The following is a 20,691-nucleotide window of genomic DNA, read 5'->3' as shown; positions in this document are numbered from 1 at the left end:
CCAATCGAAATTGAGACAGTGGATTCAGAAAAATGTTGAAATTCTACAAAAATCGAACAATTGTAGTCGTGTGAAACCATAGTAATTGTTACGTTATAGTGAGAAGTGAATAAAACATACGAAGCCGATCATTTAGTTACGAAAAATATCTATGAAACAAATCCTTACGGGAAAAGGCAGTAGGTAATGGAATAAAGTTCAACACTATGACTTGATGTATACTTACGAAGTCTGATTTAGGTATCTAATTCCAGTGCGTACTTGATTTACAGCATCGGTTCCTCGGACAATGTTTCACCCTTCGGTATAATTGAAGTGTGCCTATTAGTAACGCTGAAAGCTAAGTGAAATACAACACAAATTACACAGCAGTAATCGTACCAAAGGTGACTGTATTTGACCCAGTGAAAATGTAGAACATCTCAATATAACCCAGACTTTTATTTAAATTGATAAGATTGTTATCAAACCTTGTAATTCAGAAATCATTTGGTAGTGGTGGCATTCGAACCCACGCCCTCGAAGAGACTAGTGCCAAAAAAAGGCGCCTTAGACTTTTCGTCTATGCTACGCTACTCCACATGCAACCTTATTCCACAGAAAACTCAACGATTCCTTAAAGTCTGAATGAGTCATCATCAAGTCTGTGATGACAAGTGTGCCGTATTTACACTGAAATGAGATATCTGTTTATGCATTTGAAAAGTGTCAGTGAAATAAATTGGGTCCGCTTATCCTATGTTCTTGTTTGAAAGGGGAAATATATTTACAGCGGTAACTTTAAAATTTACAAAAGAAATGCCCCGGGTGAGGATATAACTCACGACCTTGAGATTATGAGACTCACGCGCTACCGACTGCGCTACCGAGGCCACACATTTAACTAAAAATGTATTTCGTCAACTTTTCTATCATCCTAGTTATGGTAATGATTGTTCACAGATTTTTCACGACACGAAATATATTGCTGTAACTACCTCCAACAAAATTTCCTATCACATATTTATATAAATAAAGCACAATTTCGATCAATACCTCCTCTTATGTTCTCTTGTGAAGTACTTTAAGTTCTTGGCAGAACATACAATTCTCTTGATGCTCTTCTCATTCATGCAATAAAATTGTAAACACTCTTCTTCAGCTGCTCAATTTCACGGTGGAATAACATTCTGATACAAACTCTTGCTCGCAACCGATCATCTTCAGAGATACGTCATTAGCATATGGGGTTAGTCTTGTTAAAAGAATGTTAGATAATATTTTATATGTTGTTGAGAGTAGAGAAATTCCACGGTAATTATTGCACTTCATTTTATCACCTTTTTTAAACACTGGAACAATTATGGATTCTTTCCACTGTTGAGGGATTTCTTCTTTATTCCATATTAAACAAATTAATTTATGAATTTTACATATTAATGAATTTCCACCATATTTAATTAACTCAGCTGGTATTAAATCAATGCCAGGTGCTTTGTTATTCTTTAGCCTTTTAATAGCATCTTTAACTTCAGTCAAGTTAGGTTCTGGAACTAAAGGTTCTGCTGTGTGGACTTCATTTATTTCTGATTTATCTCCTACATGAACACTTAAAAGGTCATTAAAGTAGTTCTTCCATCTATTTAGAATATCGCTTGGGTCAGCTAGAAAATCACCGTCTTTATCTTTTATCAAGTTTACTTTAGGTTGCCACCCCTTTCTAAACTCATTTACACCTTTATATAAATCTCTGATATTTTTATTTTTGCTGTTTGTTTCAATTTCGTTAATTTTGCTTTTCAAGTAATCTCTTTTTTTACTTCTAAACGTGCGGTTAACTTCTCGCTTTATTCTATTATAATTGTTTAGATTTGTATCATCAGAGTTATTTAACCACCTAAGTCTAGCCTGATTTCTTATTTCTATTAGATTATGACATTCATTATCAAACCATGGCTTACTTTTTCTCGGTTTATGGTATCCTATATTTTTTTTAGCTGCTGATTCTATTGCATTGCGTATGTGCTCCCAATTCTTATTTACGTCTGTTTCATTTATATTTTCATCATCATTTAAATCCTGCAAAACATCAAATCTATTTGACAGTTTAATTTGGTAATCTTTCTTAATTCTTTCATCAGTAAATTTTCCTGTATCAAATTTTAGAACTTTTAGATTTTGTTGCTTATGATTTATCACTGAGAGTCTATCTCTTAATTTAGCAATTACTAAATAATGGTCACTGGCACAGTCAGCACCTCTATGTGTACGAACAAGATTACTGCTTCAAAAATATACTGTCTTGGCTACATTAGATAATTTTCAAAGTTTAGAGGAGGCCATAGCAGCTCTTCAAGCCAAATTTAAGACTCAGGCCACCAACTCTGAGCAATTGAAACAACAACTAGAAGAGCAGATTGGTAGTGTCCAGACACAGCTCCAAACAATTGTCAAAAACATAAAATCACAAGAAGATTTTGATTTAGTAATTTCCACTCTAAAAGAACAGATTCAATCACTGGAGATTCCTAATCTGGACCCCTTGAACAATGCCATAGCCGAGGTTAAACAAAAAATTGAGACACTTGAAAATTTTATGAACAACTTACCATCTTCTGATGCTCTGAGTGCTATAACTCGCAGTGTAGCCAACATTAAGCTGCAACTTGAGACATATGAAGATTTTGGAAAAATTCAGAGTACCATAACTCACCTTGAGGGTACCATAGCAGCAGTACAAAGTGATCTGATAAATGTACAAGAAACTCTAGAATCTCGCTTGCCTGGTATTGTAGACATTCTTGTCAGTGTCCAACAACAAATCACCAAATTTGAAAACCTCAACACTGAATCTGAGCTATCTCATTTTCATCATTTGATCGATGATATCCAAACAAAACTTGAAATTTTACAACAATCAACACCTACTCAGGCAGACATAGCCCTGCTCCAAGATGCTATGCGTAGTGTGGCTGATGCTTCTGAATTAAATGATGTGAAATTGGCACTTGAATCTTTGCAGAATACTGTAGCAAATCTGCCTACATCACAGGAACTTAAAAATATTAAGAGAGCTGAGAATCGCATATTGAAATCAGAAGATATCAAGAATATCCAGACAGAGATAAAACAGCTTACTCAGACAGTGGCTACTCTACCAACTAATCAACATATTAATGAACTTCATGCTTTGTTTGAGGATATCAGAAGACAAGTCCATGATCTTACTGCTCAAAGTTCAAAATTGGCAGTTGTTGAAAATCTACAGCAAATTGTAGCCAACATCAAGCAACAGCTAGGGACCATGGAATCCAACCAAGCAAATGCTCTGTCTGTTTTTGCCACCCAGCTTCAAGAGATTGTACAACAATACAAGAAACTTGCTGTAGACATAAGAATTAAACCAGGTCACGATGAGATTGTTAGGACTATCAATGAGCATCTTGAATCTGTAATGAGTAGATTGCTTACAGCAGAAAAAGAAATAACTGGCCTAATCGAGAATCCTAAGCATACAGTAATTCTTGAATTGTACAGTATCCCCAACAAAGAATATGATTCACCATTTACACCAGGCGGCAAAATATATATGCTGTCCCCTGCACAATTTTATTACCAGTTTTTTGTTGCAGGCACACTCAGACCAATCAAAATCAAATATTGGCTACAACCACAGGCACACCACTACCCTACCTTATCAATAACTAATGCTGACAACAAACCAAATGTCACCAGTGTAGAGTTAGAGGATTTTACAGACCCCAATACATTAGAGACAGCTTAATGTGACAGTGAAAATGTAGAACATCTCAATATAACCCAGACTTTTATTTAAATTGATAAGATTGTTATCAAACCTTGTAAGTCAGAAATCATTTGGTAGTGGTGGCATTCGAACTCACGCCCTCGAAGAGACTAGTACCAAAAAAAGGCGCCTTAGACTTTTCGTCTATGCTACGCTACTCCACATGCAACCTTATTCCACAGAAAACTCAACGATTCCTTAAATTCTGAATTAGTCATCATCAAGTCTGCTTAGACACGTATGCCGTATTTGCACTGATATATGATATTTGTTTATGCATTTGAAAAGTGTCAGTGAAATAAATTGGATCGGCTTGTCCCATGTTCTTGTTTGAAAGTGGAAATATATTTACAACGGTAACTTTAAAATTTACGAAAGAAATGCCCCGGGTGAGGATTGAACTCACGACCTTGAGATTATGAGACTCACGCGCTACCGACTGCGCTACCGAGGCCACACATTTAACTAAAAATGTATTTCGTCAACTTTTCTATCATCCTAGTTATGGTAATGATTGTTCAGAGATTTTTCACGACTCGAAATGTAGGGCTGTAACTACCTCCAACAAAATTTCCTATCACATATTTATATAAATAAAGCACAATTTCGATCAATACCTCCTCTTATGTTCTCTTGTGAAGTACTTTAAGTTCTTGGCAGAACATACAATTCTCTTGGTGCTCTTCTCATCCATGCAATAAAATTGTAAACACTCTTCTTGAGCCGCTCAATTTCACGGTGGAATAACATTCTGATACAAACTCTTGTTCGCAACCGATCATCTTCAGAGATACGTGATTCAACGTTTCTGTCGTTTCTTAAACTTTATGTTACGGCTACTAATAATATTCCAAGGTATAGAGCAAGAGCAGCATATCATTTAGGAAACGTCAAATGAACATGAAATTCATGTTCGATTAAATTAATCTGTTCATCTTGCCACCTTGACTTGTAAAAATCGGTTTGTGACATTGAATTCTCTATGTGAAGATTTCTTTCCCAATGTAAATAGAGACAGTGTATTCAGAAAAATGTGGAAATTCTACAAAAATCGAAAAATTGTAGACGTGTGAAACCTTAAGTGGGGTTCAGTGTTGCCAACCCACCCCAAGAAAATTTCACCATGTGATATTTTACAGGCGAAGCTAACCTACCAATAGTAGTTTGCAACACTGACTAGTTGCTTCACAAACCTCTTGTTTTTTAAACATATGATATTTCAAAGGCGAGGCTAACCTACAAGTTACAAGTTGACGGCGTAGCCTTCTATAAGATAAGTATGCAGTAAGATGAAGAAGACGCTAACTGACAATAGTGGTGTTAATGCTTCCTCCTCTCCGGGCCTCTCTTATGGCGCAGTGGTAGCGTCTTTGCTTTGTAATCAAAGGTTCGATACCCGCACAAGTGGTTCTTGAAACTGTAGATCCATCCCCGATTAGTCTTACTTACAGGGGCTCTTGTAAAGCCACGGGGCAAAAAACATTCATACTTCTGTTTTTCCACATGTATGTAAGTAGTATAAAAGTATATACTACTGGGACGAGAAAGTATGAGCCCCTCTCATGCATTTATGGCTACACTTAAAACTAGCTCAACTTGCCCATATGAGCTTTTTGCTCAAGTGTGGCACCCTGTCTAATCCAAGATTTTTGTAAAAATGCCTTCGGGAATTTCCCGTGAAAGTATGACCCCCTCAGATTGATTTGCCTACACTTACAAAAGCTACATCTGTGAGATTGTTGTCCATAAGCTTGTCAAAAATATGCCCCTCTTGATATTGTTTTGGATACACTTAAAACTAAGCCAAAAAGCCACCCACACCCACCCACACCCACCCACACCCACACATATTTACTTCTGGTTTAAGTTCAATTGAACACCAGCCTCAACTTGCATATCTAGTACTAAGACAGTGTAATATGCAGAGGCCCTCTAGAATTGCTCTGTGACTCTCTCATTTCTTACATCATAAACATATGATTTTTCACCTATAAGAATAACACTACATATGGTATCATCAGGGAGTGTATCGTGGAATTCACAGATAATTTTAATGTTTGTCCTGTCATTAACCACAACTTGTTTCCTTTTTGAAGTGTTGATGACAAACATGGGCCTCTGTGCTTTGAATTCATCTGATGTGTAATACATGTCAGTATTGCCAGTAGTGACCCTTTTGTATGCTGTAAATGCTTCATATAATTTAAGAAAATCATCCTTGGACATGTTTAAATTATAATTTTCTCTAGGGAACACCTCATTTCTGCCATTTTTAAGATAAATGTTCTGGATGTTGCAGTTATCAAATTTACTTGAATTTTTTTCCTGATTATTGTGTCTTCCAGTCTGAAACAGTACCACCACAAAATCTGGCATGTCATATTGTATACTGGAGAATGAATTTGTAGCATCAAACTCATAATAGGAACCAGTGGCAGGCTTCTGCACACATTGATATGTATAAAATTGTAAAGGTACCTGTGGATTTTTTAGGATATCTGCTTTGTATTTAAGAGCATAACTGGCTTCATATTCAACAACTGGCATTCTTAGCTCCATAGTCTGAATAAGGCACTTGCCCTCATCAGGTAGGGTATTAGGCAGAGCTTCCCCGGTAGAGTTTAATGAACTGTAACTCATCAAAGCATTATTATCATTGGCAGCTCTTCTAAATGTAATTCTTAAACCACCCTTCCACATAATATCTTTGTAATCTGAGAAGAATCCTGGCAACAGGCGCATAGGGAACAGCACTGTGTGGCTCTTGGATAATATTTTATCACCAGCCTCAAATCCACCTATTTTGTAGTAAGAAGACTCGGTCTTGGATAATTTTAGTGTGGCCAAAGCTGTGGAGGTAATGCCGGGGTAATCTACTCTGTTTATAACAACACCATGTTTTCTGATCTCAATTTCAGAGAATAGATGTGGCACAAAATTGTCTACCAATCTTATATTTGAATTTGCCGGATAATCTGTACCATCGAGCTTTACAACATCAAATTTGATGTATAGATCTGCTCTGTGGGGGTGTATAAAGCCATCCCCTACATCAAGATCAACCTCAATCTCTGTGTTGGCTTGATTTAAATTTGCAAATGTCCTCCTGTTTGGGGGGAATGATTGTAGCTCATAACTCTCAATATTTTCCATTTTTTTTGTATGTATTTTTATTTAAATATTAATTTCTATGATAGCAGTTGTTGTGGCTCCAGCAAAATCAACTAATTCTTCTTTTTCATTAGTGACCATCAATTCAATGTAGTCTATTCTATTATGGCATACAGGAAAATATAATGTTGGTGATGGAGTGTAGTTGATGGGCTCCATAAATTCAGAGTTAGGTTTGAATGTTGCAATGATGCCAGTTTGTTTGTGAGTGCCTATGCCATTTGATTTGGTGATCATACCCTCGGCCACATTACAGTGAATATTTAGAGTCTCTATGGCTAAGAATTTAGGTATATTAATAGCAGTGTGTTTGATGGCTGGTTCAAGTTTTGTGATGTTCTCAAAGCCTAACAGCTCTCCTATAGTACCCAGATCCACTATTTCTGTAGCAGATACAATCTCTACTCTGTGAGTGACAGAATTTTGAGTTAAAACTATACCTCTGGGTAACTGAGCATTTAGAGTAGATAGATTATATTGCCCTGGAGTAATGACAATTTTTTGATCACCAATTGCAATTGTGTTGTTGTGGTGTGTAATATTAGGGATCAAGTACATGCCATAAAATGTTCTGAGAGCTATTGTTTTGGGATACACTATATCATCATGTAATCTAAGTTTCAATATTGAATTTTGGCTGGTGAGATGGAATACTCCCATGATGCTTCAGATACCACAGGGCTTTTTGAAAATTTTCAATTGATGGTTTATTTATTTGAGACAGATATCTAAGAACAGATAAACACAGATGTTCACAATTAACATCTTTGAAATTTTGATCACGGGCATTATTGTAATAAAGATTAGTTGATTTTAGATATTTTACTAAATTTTCAGGTGGAACACCTCCAAATGAGCATCTGGAATCACTGATAATGATTATCACCATGCCCAGTTGATGTGGAACAATTTAAAATGCCAGACATTTGGTGATTATCACAAGGCATATTTAAAACTTGATGTCACTCTCTTAGCTGATATACTTCAGGCATTTAGAAAATCTTCCATGGAAAATTATAAGCTGGATCCAATGTATTTTTAGTGCTCCAGGCCTAGCATTGTCTGCAATGTTTATAAACACTAAAATGCAGTTGGATCTCATTCAGGATCAGGACATGTGTCTGTTTTTGGAACAATGTATAAGAAGAAAGAATGGTGCAATGTTCTCAAAGATATGCCAGAGCAAATAACAAGTATATTCCCGATTATGACCCAGTACTGCCATCAAATTATATACTTTATGTGGATGCAAACAGCCTGTATGGTTATGCTATGATGGATAAATTGCCATATGCAGGGCTTGAGTGGGTTGAAGATTTCAACATTGAAGATCTTCAGGATTTTGATGACAATGACTATGGGCTGTTCTTAGAAGTTGCTCTGACAATTCCTGATGATTTACACAACACATTTTCTGATCTGCCCCCAATTCCTGAGGTTAAGTGTTCACCTGGCTCTAAACAGAAGAAATTGATGATGACTCTAGAGCCAAAACAGGATTATGTCATATATTACAAAAACCTCCAGTTCCTGATGCATCATGGTGTTCAAGTGACCAAAGTTGGCAAAGTTTTGAGGTTCAGGCACTCAAGATGGTTGAATCCATATATTGATACAAACACAGTGCTTCGAACATCTGCAATGAGCCAATTTGATAAATCTTTGTTTAAATTGATGGTCAATTCTGTGTATGGCAAAACCATAGAAAATGTCAGAAAACATACTGATGTTAAATTAATTACAGACCCCAGCCGGAGCAAAAAATTGATAGCAAAGCCCAACTTCAATTACAGAAGAATTTATGATGAGCATATGGCACTTTTCAACATGAAAAAAACAAAGATTAAGTTTGATAAGCCTATTTATGTAGGGGCTGTGATATTGGAATTGGCCAAATTACACATGTTAAAATTGTATTATGATGTGTTGAAGCCTTTTTATGGTGATTGTGTAAAACTGATGTACATGGACACAGATAGTTTTATCCTTGATATTCGAACAGAAGATGTTTATAAAGATATGTCCCAGCCTGCATTGCTTAAATATTTTGATACCAGTGAACATACAAAGATTCAACCCCACAACAAAAAGGTGCCTGGCAAGTTAAAAGATGAGACACTTGGTGATGTTATTGTGGCATTTGCTGGGTTAAGGGCCAAGATGTACAGCTTTGAAACATGTAGTGGTGTTGTTGCAAAAAAGGCCATGTTGTAAGAAAAGTGGCTCTGGACCTACATGATGATAAGAGATGCATTTTGTCATGTGGCATACATACTTTACCATGGGGTCATTGTGATTTGAAAAGTGGCAAACAATGCCCAATTACAGAGCATGATTTGAAATAAATAAACATGCCTATGAACTTATTTGGGTTCAAAAAACAGGCTATTATGGACCTGCCAACACCACAACCCTCTTCTGATATAATATCTAAACTAAGTGCTTTGTTAATTATTCATCTGAACAGCATACTTACAGATGTTGATGATGAAACAGGTAAAACATTGTACATATTTAACAATAATTTAAATTATTACCAATTACCTGTAGGTGGTCAATTACAATTTATTACAACCCCTGAGGGTAATGTCAAGGTTTTAATAGGGAGAAATATTTATAGAATAAAGCACTCAAACATGATTTCTGGCACTGTATATACTGTTTCTGCTGGTGACTGCTTATATATTGAGGTCCCGGGATCCTATGACAAGCTTATACCTTTTTTTATAGAATTAAGAATTAGATATTCAATAATAAATAACCACTAAATCAAAATGCCTAATGATAAATTTGGCCATACAAGGCATGAAGATCACAGTGATGAGATTCTGATGCTTGATGTCAGAGTGAAAAAATTAAGAAGTGATTTACAAGCTTTACAAACCACACTCAATGCCAGTCTTCAACTAGAAATTACAAATTTACAATCACATTGCATGGACCCTCTTCTTAAAATTGATTCTGAACTCAAATTGCTGCTTCAGAAATATACTGATTTGGCTATATTGGATAATTTTCAAAATTTAGAGGAAGCTGTAGTAGCTCTTCAAGCCAAATTTAAGACCCAGGCCACCAACTCTGAGCAATTGAAACAACAATTGGAAGAGCAGATAAATAATGTCCAGACACAGCTCCAAACAATTGTCAAAAGCATAAAATCACAAGAAGATTTTGATCTAGTGATTTCCACTCTAAAGGAACAGATTCAATCACTCCAGATACCTAATCTGGACCCTCTGAACAATGCCATAGCCGAGGTTAAAGAAAAAATTGAGACACTTGAAAATTTTATGAACAACTTGCCATGTTCTGATGCTTTGAGTGCAATAACTCGGAGTGTTGCCAACATTAAGCTGCAACTTGAAACATATGAAGATTTTGGAAAAATTCAAAGTACCATAACCCATCTTGAGGGTACAATAGCAGCAGTGCAAAGTGATTTGACAAATGTACAAGAATCTCTAGAATCCAGCTTGCCTGGTATTGTAGACACCCTTGTCAGTGTCCAGCAACAGATCACAAAACTTGAAAACCTCAACACTGAATCTGAGCTATCTCATTTTCATCACTTGATCGATGATATCCAAACAAAGCTTGAAATTTTACAACAATCAACACCTACTCAGGCAGATATATCCCTGCTTCAAGATGCTATGCGTGGTGTGGTTGATGCTTCTGAATTAAATGATGTGAAATTGGCACTTGAATCTTTGCAAAATACTGTATCAAATCTGCCTACATCACAGGAACTTAAAAATATAAAGAGGGCATTGAATCGCATATTGAAATCAGAAGATATCAAGAATATCCAGACAGAGATCAAACAACTTACTCAGACAGTGGCCACTCTACCAACCAATCAACATATTAATGAATTGCATGCCTTGTTTGAGGATATCAGAAGACAAGTCCATGATCTTACTGCTCAAAATTCAAAATTGGCAGTTGTTGAAAATTTACAGCAAATTGTAGCTAATATCAAGCAACAGCTAGGGACCATGGAATCCAATCAAGCAAATGCTTCGTCTGTTTTTGCCACCCAGCTACGAAAGATTGTGCAACAATACAAGAAACTTGTTGTGGACATAAAGATCAAGCCAGGCCATGATGATGTTGTTAGGACTATGAATGAGCACCTTGAATCTGTAATAAGCAGATTGCTTACAGCAGAAAAAGAAATAACTGGCCTAATCGAGAATCCTAAACATACAGTAATTCTTGAATTGTACAGTATCCCCAACAAAGAATATGATTCACCATTTACACCAGGCGGCAAAATATATATGCTGTCCCCTGCACAATTTTATTACCAGTTTTTTGTTGGGGGCACACTTAGACCAATCAAGATCAAATATTGGCTACAACCACAGGCACACCACTACCCTACCTGATCAATAACAAATGCTGAGAACAAAGCAAAAATCACCAGTGTAGAGTTAGAGGATTTTACAGACCCCAATACATTAGAAACATCTTATGCTGAAGATGATGGTTCTCTTGAATTTAAAATACAAATAGGAGACAAATTATATTTAGAAAATCCTGTAGTATCAGCTGCTGAACATCCCATAGTTGCATTATTCTTGTTTACGTACCATGTCTAGACAAATTATTGTTGATGAATTACACAGACAAGCCAGACATAATTTTAAGAGATTGCCTATGGTTACAAAGGGCATAGATGATTTATGGCAGAGTGACTTGGTTGAGATGGCAAGTGGACAGTTGAAAAACTTAGACAAGATCAACAAGGGCTACAAGTATCTACTCACTGTCATAGATACATTTTCAAAATTTGCCTGTACTGTGCCACTGAAATCCAAGACTGGAGCATGTGTTACAGAAGCCTTCAGGACAATCATCAATCAGAGTGGAAGATCACCGCGCTATTTGCAAACAGATAATGGCAAAGAATTCTATAATTCTGTGTTCCAACAATTTATTAAAAGCCAGTCAATACAACATTACACGAGTTACAGTGATCTCAAGGCCTCAATTGTAGAGAGATTCAACAAAACCCTAAAAAATCATATGTATAAACAATTCACCCTGCAAGGTAATTATAAATGGTTTACAATCCTACCAGAACTTCTACATAAATATAACAACTCGGTCCATTCCACAATCAACATGAAGCCCTGCTGAGGTAACTTCATCTGATGAGCAAAAATTGATCAGCACTGTTTATTATCCTAGATACCAGCCAACAACAAGAAGAGCCAAATACAAGGTAGGTGATCAAGTAAGAATCAGCAAATATAAGCACTTATTCAAAAGAGGCTTTACCAGAAACTGGAGCAGTGAATTATTTACAGTGGTTCAAGTTAAACCTGGGACCCGATACACATATATAATAAAAGATCACCGAGGAGAAATTCTCAAAGGCAGGTTTTATGAAGAAGAACTCAGCAAAACTAAACAGCCTGACACATATCTCATAGAAAAAATCATCCGCAGAAAAGGCAACAAGATACTGGTGAAATGAGTAGGACTCCCAGAGCACAGCTGGATCGAGGCAAACAAAGTGATATTTTGAGCACCTGGGATGTTATAAAAAGGCTGCCAGAGCCTGAACAGCAGAATAAGAGAAATGGAATGCTGCTGCCTGATAATATTAGATGTCTTATTGTTGGGCCATCGGCTTGTGGTAAAACTACACTAATGATTGATAATTTTTTATTGGCACCCAACTGGTTAGATTGGAAAAACAGGCACTTGTATGTCTTCTCTAAGAGCTTGGAACAATTAAAATATCAGCAGCTGATGAAGCTATATGATGGACTGGATATAGCCACTTTTGAACCAGATGTTAAGCCACTCCATGAATGTCTTGATAACTCTGTTGTTGTGTTTGATGACATTATACTGGATAATCAAAACTGGTTAGAAATTTCTTTACACAGGGCCGACACAAAAACATTGATTGCTTCTACCTGGCACAGACTTTTTCAAAAATACCAAAGCAGCTGATCCGAGACAACAGCAATTTTATATGTGTGTTTCATCAAGATCATACCAACCTCAAACACATACATGATGAATATGTAGGTGGGGACTTGAGCTACAATGATTTTTCCAAGTTTTGCAGTAGGTGCTGGAATCAAAACAGTTATGGGTTTGTCACAATTGATATGACAAGAAAACCCAATAGTGGCAAATACAGAAATAAAATCAACAATTTTCTAGACATTGAAACATATATAAATAACCATGAAAAGGCCAATCATTGATGATCTTAAATTAAGAGATTATCTTGTAAAAAGACTTAAGGGATGGAAATCACAGAACCGAGGAATTTATGAACAACACAAACAAACAAAACAGCCTATTATTGATGCTATTAGTGAATTAGGTAAAAATATCAAAACTGTTACAGAGCAAAATCAAAATTTGATCACAGAGCTTGTACCTGTAGCTGCAAGAAACATATTAGATTATCCAATCACCCCACTTTCCAGTATTCATACACCTAGTCCTGTTGCTCCTCGAAGAATTGTAGCTACCCAGGATCCTATTGAATTGGGTCTTCTTGCTCAAAAATATTTAAGCACACCTAAAGACAACAAAGATGAGGTCTTTGGCTTATATGCTGACACAGAGCGTGATGGTAGCATCATACATAGAATTGGCAATTTCAGAGTAACATTTATGGGAGATGATATAATTGTATATTCAGAATCTCATCTTGGAGAAAAAGGTGGTTTTGTTAAATATCCTGGAACACCTGGATTGTGGGAACTGATGACTCGGAAAAGGCCTGGCAGCTATACAGATCAAGATTATGAGCATTACAAAGAAATATTAATAAAATCACATGCTCTATACCAGAACAATGATCCCACACAAAAAAGAGTCAAGTCTAGCAGTGGAGCAAAATACAACAACTTAATCAAGCCCATATGGTCACAGATCAAGACAGGTAGTGGAATCAAACAATACAACACCCTGCCTAAAGAATTTGTGTGGGTTGATGATGTCAGGAAACTTGTAGATAGGTTGCTGGTGATAGCTGGGGAGGAAAATGCTGGCAACCACAATTTGTACAATGAAAAGGTTGGAATTATGGACATGATAAGCACCAAATTGTCTAATTTTATAGTGAATGACACTAAGGGGATTGGATATCTTATAAAAATTATTAATACTCTACCACCTAAATTTTGGAATATCTCTGAGGGTCGGGGGCTGGTTAATGAAATCATAAACAAGCTGCCATTTGAACTACACATTCCAGGCTATCAGTATTGTGGTCCCGGTACAAAGCTAGATCATAGATTAAACAGAGGTGATCCTGGTGTTAATCCCTTAGATGCTGCTTGCAGAGACCATGACATAGCATACAACACACATACTGATCTTGACAAGAGACATGTTGCAGACAAGAAATTAGAGGAGGCTGCATTTGGTAGATTTGTAAGCAAAGATGCTCCTTTAAGTGAGAGAATAACAGCATTGGGGACCACCATAGCTATGAACACCAAACAAAAACTGGGGTGGGGGTTGTGAATATGTATATAATAAACCTAGGATGAAAGCCAAGGGTGTTATGTATCAGATACCTTATGCAGGTCTTAAATCTCTTAAAACTATTGATAGTCTTTTAACCAAAAAGTAGCGCAAGAAAAAAATTCTTGTCTTGCCAAGGGCCATGCAGACCATGCAGACCATGCTAGGCCTGGAGCACTGTAAAAATACATTGGATCCAGCTTATAATTTTCCATGGAAGATTTTCTAAATGCCTGAAGTATATCAGCTAAGAGAGTGACATGAAGTTTTAAATATGACTTGTGATAATCATCACATGTCTGGCATTTTAAATTGTTCCACATCAACTGGGCATGGTGATAATCATTATGAGTGATTCCAGATGCTCTGATTTTGCTGTAAAACTCTTGTTGTGGTGGCAGAGAACACTCATCAAATTAGAAAAATCTGTAACATAATCGTATGGATATACACCCTTCCGCCTAATTAATTTCAGGTCCTGATTTGGAAACAAAGCACATGTGATTTTGAATTGATCATCAGATAATTGACTGGCCAGTGTAGCCAGGCTAGCCGATAAAATTCTGTATGAATCAAGAAATCTTAAGTGAAAGGGAACACCATTAACTTTAATTTTCTTGCTAATAGCAATGTATTTCTCATTATTTTCTGCTAAAATATTTAAATTCTGCTTGTCAAACCCCTCGTACCTGATCAGATGATGGAAATCATAATTGGATGCACCATGGCAAAATATAGGGACAAATATTCGTCTCTGGATCTTAATATTACAGCTATTACACAGGGCCATTAAGAATTTACCATCTGTATGGGAATGGCGATGCACCTTGATATTTGTATCTGAAAATTCAGAATCACAAACCGGGCATTTTTCTGCATTATTGAAATCTTCAATCTGATCCTCTGTTAAAGGCAACATAGGTTTGGATTTTAATAAGATATTAGATGCTATGTCATGGCACTCATTTTCTATTCTATGTGCAAATTCTTTGATGGCATCTGGTCCCATGTATAAATATTCTTTACTAACCACACCATCCTGTACAATCACATAATAAAAACTAGAAGGTTCATGTAGCTGGTATAATGTACTTGAAGATTCATCAGGATCTGGGCTGCAGAATGCAAGGGGTTTGAGGTTTGATTCAAAATCACAGACTATATATGCTGGGTGTTCCAACAAGGCTTCAAATTTTTTGAATTTGGCATTTTCACTTGGATTAGGCATAAGCATATGAACAGGTTTATGATTGCCACAGTATTTCAGATGCTCAATTAACTTGTTTTTAGCAATTTCTGTATTCACTTCCCGAACCCCATTCACCATTTTTCTACCATCAAATACAGTTAAACATTTTCTACACAACTTGAATATTGTCTTAGATTTGTCTAGTTGTGTTCTAATTAAAGCTTCAAGATTATGTATCAGAGTGTAATGGTGTGTGTCATCCCTTTCATTTAAGAGCAGATCAATCGGAACAGCAGAATCATCATCAAGTGTACTGATTCTGAGAGGATATATCAAGCAATTGCCACGGCCAGTAGAACAAATAAATACATTAATAGATAATTGTTTACCATTGATATCCCTGGCCTTTTTTTTTCAAATTTATCAATACTCTGAACAGACATTGGATATTTTAAGCCCTCCATTGCTTCATCAAAATTGTGTTCATATTGTTTATAATAAGTTATCCTCTGAGGGTTCCTTAAAAGAGGATACAAAGCAGCTAAAATACACCACAAAAAGCATTTCTCATCATTATTTTCTATGTTAACCACGGTTCTTTTGTTTTTAATATTGGCAGGTAATGGCAGATATGTAGATCCTTGTAATGGGCTGAATTCAGAAATATTAACATAGAGCTTGTGTGGAGTTCCGCATAAACTCCATCCCGATTCTTTTGCCGCAAATTCAGAGTGTTTAATATTCAATTGATCTATCAAACTGCTTATTATTTTGTCTGAATTTGTATTTGAATATACAGCTACAGTTTCTGTTATGTGGGGCTGTGTAAATTTTGTGCCATTTGGTTTCTTATATTGTGTAAACAATTTGAGGGACAGCTTATAAGAGCCATTTTGTGCATTTACAATTGCCTGCACATCAGGATTTATACTGTTCAAAAAATTCTTAATACCACATTTTTGCTCTGATACAAACCGGTAATCCCTAAGTTGGCCATTAAAACTGCTATGGAGGGGTTCATAGCGTAGCTGCTTTGCTGCTCTAGCATTAACAGGTGCAGGTCTTAAATCTCTTAAAACTATTGATAGTCTTTTAACCAAAAAGTAGCGCAAGAAAAAAATTCTTGTCTTGCCAAGGGCCATGCAGACCATGCAGACCATGCTAGGCCTGGAGCACTGTAAAAATACATTGGATCCAGCTTATAATTTTCCATGGAAGATTTTCTAAATGCCTGAAGTATATCAGCTAAGAGAGTGACATGAAGTTTTAAATATGACTTGTGATAATCACCACATGTCTGGCATTTTAAATTGTTCCACATCAACTGGGCATGGTGATAATCATTATGAGTGATTCCAGATGCTCTGATTTTGCTGTAAAACTCTTGTTGTGGTGGCAGAGAACACTCATCAAATTAGAAAAATCTGTAACATAATCGTATGGATATACACCCTTCCGCCTAATTAATTTCAGGTCCTGATTTGGAAACAAAGCACATGTGATTTTGAATTGATCATCAGATAATTGACTGGCCAGTGTAGCCAGGCTAGCCGATAAAATTCTGTATGAATCAAGAAATCTTAAGTGAAAGGGAACACCATTAACTTTAATTTTCTTGCTAATAGCAATGTATTTCTCATTATTTTCTGCTAAAATATTTAAATTCTGCTTGTCAAACCCCTCGTACCTGATCAGATGATGGAAATCATAATTGGATGCACCATGGCAAAATATAGGGACAAATATTCGTCTCTGGATCTTAATATTACAGCTATTACACAGGGCCATTAAGAATTTACCATCTGTATGGGAATGGCGATGCACCTTGATATTTGTATCTGAAAATTCAGAATCACAAACCGGGCATTTTTCTGCATTATTGAAATCTTCAATCTGATCCTCTGTTAAAGGCAACATAGGTTTGGATTTTAATAAGATATTAGATGCTATGTCATGGCACTCATTTTCTATTCTATGTGCAAATTCTTTGATGGCATCTGGTCCCATGTATAAATATTCTTTACTAACCACACCATCCTGTACAATCACATAATAAAAACTAGAAGGTTCATGTAGCTGGTATAATGTACTTGAAGATTCATCAGGATCTGGGCTGCAGAATGCAAGGGGTTTGAGGTTTGATTCAAAATCACAGACTATATATGCTGGGTGTTCCAACAAGGCTTCAAATTTTTTGAATTTGGCATTTTCACTTGGATTAGGCATAAGCATATGAACAGGTTTATGATTGCCACAGTATTTCAGATGCTCAATTAACTTGTTTTTAGCAATTTCTGTATTCACTTCCCGAACCCCATTCACCATTTTTCTACCATCAAATACAGTTAAACATTTTCTACACAACTTGAATATTGTCTTAGATTTGTCTAGTTGTGTTCTAATTAAAGCTTCAAGATTATGTATCAGAGTGTAATGGTGTGTGTCATCCCCTTCATTTAAGAGCAGATCAATCGGAACAGCAGAATCATCATCAAGTGTACTGATTCTGAGAGGATCTATCAAGCAATTGCCACGGCCAGTAGAACAAATAAATACATTAATAGATAATTTTTTTACCATTGATATCCCTGGCCTTTTTTTTCAAATTTATCAATACTCTGAACAGACATTGGATATTTTAAGCCCTCCATTGCTTCATCAAAATTGTGTTCATATTTTTTATAATAAGTTATTCTCTGAGGGTTCCTTAAAAGAGGATACAAAGCAGCTAAAATACACCACAAAAAGCATTTCTCATCATTATTTTCTATGTTAACCACGGTTCTTTTGTTTTTAATATTGGCAGGTAATGGCAGATATGTAGATCCTTGTAATGGGCTGAATTCAGAAATATTAACATAGAGCTTGTGTGGAGTTCCGCATAAACTCCATCCCGATTCTTTTGCCGCAAATTCAGAGTGTTTAATATTCAATTGATCTATCAAACTGCTTATTATTTTGTCTGAATTTGTATTTGAATATACAGCTACAGTTTCTGTTATGTGGGGCTGTGTAAATTTTGTGCCATTTGGTTTCTTATATTGTGTAAACAATTTGAGGGACAGCTTATAAGAGCCATTTTGTGCATTTACAATTGCCTGCACATCAGGATTTATACTGTTCAAAAAATTCTTAATACCACATTTTTGCTCTGATACAAACCGGTAATCCCTAAGTTGGCCATTAAAACTGCTATGGATGGGTTCATAGCGTGGCTGCTTTGCTGCTCTAGCATTAACAGGTGCTTCATGCTTCCTTTAAAGACCAGATGTAGATGGTTGTGGGGACAATGTTGATGACTGCGCAGAACAAGTATCTATATGTTTATATGTGAAATATTCCATGCTATATTTTCTATGGCATTTAGGGCATATTTTAGTGGGAGTTCTGCATTTGTCTGGATAACAATTTTTTTGGTGCTTAGCCCAATTGGGGCTGGATATATTTTTATTGCATTGATTACAATATTTTTGATTTGGCATTTTTGTTGTTGGTTTATTATATAAAATTTCTTGGGGTCCAAATCAAAACTCTATACTTAATAAAAAATATCAGTTGGGTTCATCAATGTGCTTTGTATACTTAGTGTGTGTGTGTGTGTGTATGTGTATGTGTGTTAATATTTTTGGCTTTGGTATTTATATAAAATTTCTTGGATTCAAATCAAAACTCTATACTTAATAAACCTATGACAGGTTGTATAAAGCTGATAGCCTACATGCACAAAGGTAAAATAAGTACAGAAGCACTGCCCTAGCACAAATGCATGTCTACACAGGCATGTCCTAGAAAAACAATAACCTAATACCATGCGTCATGTATAACAAACTGGGGCAGATATAAGCCTGACTCCAAATATGAGTGGATTACAACAAACAAGCAAGATGTGTCAAATATCAGACCTGTATGAGGAGCAATGCAACAACACATCTGTACTCCTCAGCCACTCTCACAATACTAACTGATATGTAATGCAAAAGCTCTTGCATCATAATTTGTTGCATAATATTGGATAATAATTTGTTGCACAACATAATGCAAAAGCTCTTGCATCATAATATTGGATAATAATTTGTTGCACAACATGATGCAATAGAAATAAACCAGAAGTAAACATGTGTGTGTGTGTGTGTGTGTGTGTGTGTGTGTGTGTGTGTGTGTGTGTGTGTGTGTGTGGATGTGTATGTGGGTGGGTGTGGGTGGTGAGGGTGGCTTTTTGGCTTAGTTTTAGGTGTAGCCAAAAAAAATATCAAGAGGGGCATATTTTTGACAAGCTTATGGACAAAAATCTGGCAGATGCAGCTTTTGTAAGTGTAGCCAAATCAATCTGAGGGGGGTCATACTTTCACGGGAAATTCCCGAAGGCATTTTTACAAAAATCTTGGATTAGACAGGGTGCCACACTTGAGCAAAAAGCTCATATGGGCATGTTGAGCTAGTTTTAAGTGTAGCCAAATCTGCCTGAGGGGGGGCTCATACTTTCTCGTCCCAGTAGTATATACTTTTATACTACTTATGTATGTATGTAATGCGATTTGTGGGGGAAGAGGGGGGCCAAAAGTTTTGAATTTACGGCTAGAAATATTTTCTATAACATGTTTTTGTTCAAGGCAAATTCATAGGTAGATATTGTTAAATAAATATTAATATTGTAAATATATATATATATACTTATTGTATCTAGTTTTTCGGTATCGAAAAGCGATTGTTATCCGTATTTGAAAGAAATTGCCTGTGGACATCTAGAAACGACAATTTCGTTCCCCCTCTTGCATGCTAACAATGTTGACAGAATACAGAAATTCAACAATAGGTAGGCCTTGGAAAGCGGAAGTTATACTTCCTGGTTTTTCAATAGCTGAACGATGGAATTCCTCACCAACGTATACAATATGTTTTGTTCATATTTCAATACACGATGCTTAGGTTACAGCAGTTTTTTACATCAGCTCTGGCAACTGTTGAGAAATAGTGACGTCAGTTAACAGCACTGGTAGCAGTGATGTGATGCATTAGCTTGTGAATTTTCGAACTCGCAAAA

At 36.2% G+C, this 20,691-nt stretch overlaps 2 non-coding genes across 2 annotated transcripts; both read right to left on the bottom strand.

Moving 5' to 3' along the window:
* Positions 1–799: 799 nt before the first annotated feature.
* On the bottom strand, positions 800–872 carry TRNAM-CAU (transfer RNA methionine (anticodon CAU)). Its single transcript has one exon. It is a non-coding gene; the product is annotated as a tRNA-Met (tRNA).
* Positions 873–4,165: 3,293 nt separating this feature from the next.
* On the bottom strand, positions 4,166–4,238 carry TRNAM-CAU (transfer RNA methionine (anticodon CAU)). The gene has a single exon. It is a non-coding gene; the product is annotated as a tRNA-Met (tRNA).
* Positions 4,239–20,691: the final 16,453 nt, after the last annotated feature.

Source organism: Lepisma saccharinum, chromosome 3, assembly GCF_977018435.1.
Source record: "Lepisma saccharinum chromosome 3, izLepSacc3.1, whole genome shotgun sequence".
Taxonomy (NCBI): Eukaryota; Metazoa; Arthropoda; class Insecta; order Zygentoma; family Lepismatidae; genus Lepisma; species Lepisma saccharinum.
Note: the sequence above shows the minus strand (reverse complement) of the source record. Positions and strands in the feature narration are given on the sequence as shown.